We start from the raw sequence: 4,190 nt of genomic DNA on the forward strand, positions 1-4,190 counted from the left end.
AGCTGAGAGGAGGAGAGCCGGAGAGCGTTTCCCGAGCTCATACTCCGTACTTGCCTACTCGCTCTGCATTCAAACATCTGCCCTGGATATATACATACATATATATATATATATATTTCCTTTTCTTTTTTTTTTGTCTTTTTTATTTGTCTTTTTTTCTATCTGCTGACTGTCTGAGTATCTCAGGAGTGCCACACACACACGCGCACACACAAGGATAGAGAGAGAGAGAGCGAGAGAGAGTGAGAGAGAAAGAGAGAGAGAGAGAGAGAATGCGAGAGGGAGAGAGAGAGAGGGAGAGAGGGAGAACACAACAGGAAAGAAGAGGACCTACTGGTGTGTGTTTATGTGTGTCTATTTTTTACCGATCTTTTTCTTCTTTCTCTTTTAATTTTTGTGCTTTCTTTTTTTGTGAGCTCTGCATTATAGCTTCGTCTATTGCAATTACTTTTGTTCTAAGGCATCTCAGTTCCTGATCCGTGCGTGGTGGTTTGCTGGTTCTGTTTCGCTGGAAGAAGCAGGAGGAGGAAATGAGCCTTACTGGAGTTTATGCTTTTTTCCTATTTCATTGATCGTGGCTTTAATTTTGGGGGTCTTTGTTTCCCCCACCCCCCTTCTTTTTTTTTGGCTGAAGGCAATGGAAAGCGATTATTCTAAAGAAAGCTGTTTGCTTCGCTGTTAGAACTAAAGCATCTGTGCTAGCATGTTGGAGAAATAGCCAGAGCATCCGAGGTGTAAGGTAATTTTCATTCATTTATTTATCGACTTGCACACTTCTTGTATCCATCTGATTTGTGCCCTACTTATCACATAAAGCTGTCTGCCAGCAGACAAGTGCCTCGGCTACTTCATAACGCACTCCGCGCGGGGCTCGGTCTAGTCAGAAAGTTTAAGAGGTCCGCAAGAGGAGCCAAAGATGCGTTTCAGGCGTGCACGTTACAAGCTTGTCGGGGCAATGCCGTCGGAAGAAACGCGTCGCGATGTGGGACTATTATTGTAATAAATAAGCAAAAGTTAAACAAAAAAAAAAAAAAACACTGGGGTACATTGGGGTTTAATATGAGCGAAGTGTGAGGTTATGGCGCCGACTATGCTCTAACAAATATGTGTCAGCCAAAGGCGGGTGGTGATGGGGCTAGGTTTGGTGGCGGATATTTTGTTAGAATCAACCTTTAACAAAAATCCCCCCAATTGCATGCCAGCCAGCCAGCCATCGTGGGAACAAAACTAAGCCTTTTCAGGATTTCACCCCCAAATCAGCCCACTAGTGCAGAGTAACATTTCATTTGGCTTCGATTTTATGTTAAACATGGCTTGCAATACCTCCTGGAATGATATGAATGACAAGCAGAACAATAAAATGAAACAGTTGCTTCAGAGGCACTGATGTGAAGCACCTCTAGCTCTGGACCGGATAGCTCTTAAGGCTCATGCCCTGCAATATTTACACGGAAAATTACATTACAAAATAATACAAAAAAAATCTAACGGCTCAAACGAACGAGGGGCGTTAAGATAATGCCGATGACACACAGTAGACGATTTCATAATGCAAACCCAATAAGGGTAAAGAAGATATAATTTGGAAAATTTCTTTGAGAGGGTCCCCTGACACCATCTTCTTTACATTGGGTTTTCAACGCCTACACACTCCGCTGTGACACTGCGTACAGCTGCATTGCCTGCAGGATTAATGCACTCAGAAGGACATCACACAACGTTTCTTACTCATAAAGCGACGCTCTGTTTCTTTCCTTTTTTTCCTTTGCTGTCATTATTATTATTTCGCTTTTCATTAAGAATTTTACAAATACGGCAGTCCCCCGGCGCTCGGGTCTAAGCCACTTTATCAGATACATAAAAGCGACTTAACTTACCGAGCGCGACTTTAACAGCACGCATAGCAGCGATGATGTGGATTGTGGCAGACGATCAATCAGTAGGTAGATAGATAGATAGATAGATAGATAGATAGATAGATAGATAGATAGATAGATAGATAGATAGATAGATAGATAGATAGATAGATAGATAGATAGATATATGTATGCCATTGGCCTTAACGGAATAATAAAATGTGTCAGTGGAAACCATGGAAAAAAGAGAAAATTCTCTGTAGGAAATGATAGCTAAAATAGACAGTTTCGTTACTGCAGACACTCTGTAATTTATTAATTATTGTAGCCTTGTTGGTACTGGTGGTGAATGCGTGTGCGTCTGTGTGTGTGGGGATAGGGGGAGGGGTATTTGGCCATCTCGCAGTAGAAAATCTGTGCAAGTGCATAGATGATCTGATTAGATAACCTTAAGCTTTCAGTGCAAAGTCCGCCGATACTGCATTATTATTATTATTATTATTATTATTATTATTATTATTATTATTATTATTATTATTATAAGTCTCTGATTCAAAAAGTAATGGGGTTTTGTGAATGCTAGGTATTTTAGGACTTTATTCTTAGAGACGCGTCTGGCTGTTATAGTGCTGTAAGATAGATGTTTTTGAAGATCTTCACAAAAGAAATGATGCAGTTCTCTCCAGTTTTTAGATAGATAGATAGATAGATAGATAGATAGATAGATAGATAGATAGATAGATAGATAGATAGATAGATAGATAGATATGAAAGACACTATATAGCTTGCTAGATATCATTTTTACGTAGGTGTATTTTGCACAGTTTTAGCTGTTCATACATCCATAAAGGTAAGCCAATGGCCAACTCCTCACCCCAACAGACTATTCCACAAACCTCCATCGCTCGTCTTGCTTTAGCCATAACCATGATGGTCCTTAAGAAAAGCAGATACACAGCCATATATGAAAGGCGCTATACAAGATAGATAGATAGATAGATAGATAGATAGATAGATAGATAGATAGATAGATAGATAGATAGATAGATAGATAGATAGATAGATAGATATGAGAGACACTATATAATGATAGATAGATATATTCTTAAGGTGACGGAGTTGTTCTTCAGAACAATGTCATATTGGAAACATTTTCGGTTCCCAAAACAACAATCCACATGAATGTTCCAGAAAGAACCGTTATTTATTTAGATCCATAACAGGCTCTGTAAATAACCATGAATAACTGATAACAGATTTGTAAAAGGCCAGCAAGGTTCAAATTTTTTAAAGGACAATAGCACCAGCTAAGTCCAAGTTTTCATGCTCTGCCAGTAGCCTGCCAGGTAGCTTGCTGTACATCAACGATTTCCGTTTTGTCCCTATATTACGAACCTTTTCAGAGGCCAAATAACCAAGTTTATATGTAAGGGAACTTTCCCAAAATGAAATTGTTCTTTGGCAGGCAATGGTTCAGCACGGAACCACGCAACCCGGTAAAGTGCCATTAGAGAACTGTTATTTTTTTAAGAGTGCAGATAGATAGATAGATAGATAGATAGATAGATAGATAGATAGATAGATAGATAGATACTATACAATCAATTGATAGATATTGGAAGGTGTTAAACAATCGATCGATAGATGCGCTCCGACAACACACGTGTTTGCAACTACAGGAAGGATCAGAATGGAATTACAGCGCCAGGCTTAGCCATTTCTTTCCATTCCCCCTCAGGATTAAGCGTGCGCTCGAATGTCCACCTAAAAGTCAAACTGCTCACATCCCATGTTGCCGTCTGCTGCAGTAAACCCACTTTTGCCAGGACATGCGCCGAGCTGATTCCGTACAGGTGGATCCAATTCATTATTTGAAGTAAAATGTTTAAACATTAAAATGTGACTCACGGCGTGACTTGATATCATATACTGCAGTCTGTTGTCTGAGTTTATAAGAGGCGCCTCTTGTGTCGCTCGGATTACAGGAAAAAAAAGCCATTTGGTGCTCCTTTTACTGCTGGCTTTTGGTTCCCGGGGCTTTATGTGCCAATTATTTTCCTGTAACGCAGTAAAGTTAATATTAACTACCGAAAACGAAATGCTAATCCATTTAACCGTTACGTGTTTTTAATTGCCTTGGGTTAATTATTGGGTATTTTAATCTAATTACAGATGCACCCACATTAAATTTTATTTCAGAAGAACGGTGGGGTGAAGGGTGCCGTGATTAAAATAATATAGCTTTGTCTTTCTGAGGATAATGAACGGCACCAGTTGCTGGCATTTTTGAGTGCTACCCAATCCCCCCCCTTTTTGTTTGCTTTGGACGACTG

General features: G+C 39.7%; 1 protein-coding gene across 1 annotated transcript in view; it reads left to right on the plus strand.

Moving 5' to 3' along the window:
- The first annotated feature begins 361 nt into the window (after positions 1 to 361).
- Positions 362 to 4,190, plus strand: part of adgrb3 (adhesion G protein-coupled receptor B3) — an 868,080-nt gene continuing 864,251 nt past the window's right edge. The window contains exon 1 of the mRNA XM_039737721.1: positions 362 to 739. The gene's annotated coding sequence lies outside the window, so the exon portion shown is untranslated. The remainder of the gene's footprint in view (positions 740 to 4,190) is intronic.

The sequence above is a fragment of the Polypterus senegalus genome, chromosome 16 (genome assembly GCF_016835505.1).
Source record: "Polypterus senegalus isolate Bchr_013 chromosome 16, ASM1683550v1, whole genome shotgun sequence".
In the NCBI taxonomy this organism is placed as follows: domain Eukaryota; kingdom Metazoa; phylum Chordata; class Cladistia; order Polypteriformes; family Polypteridae; genus Polypterus; species Polypterus senegalus.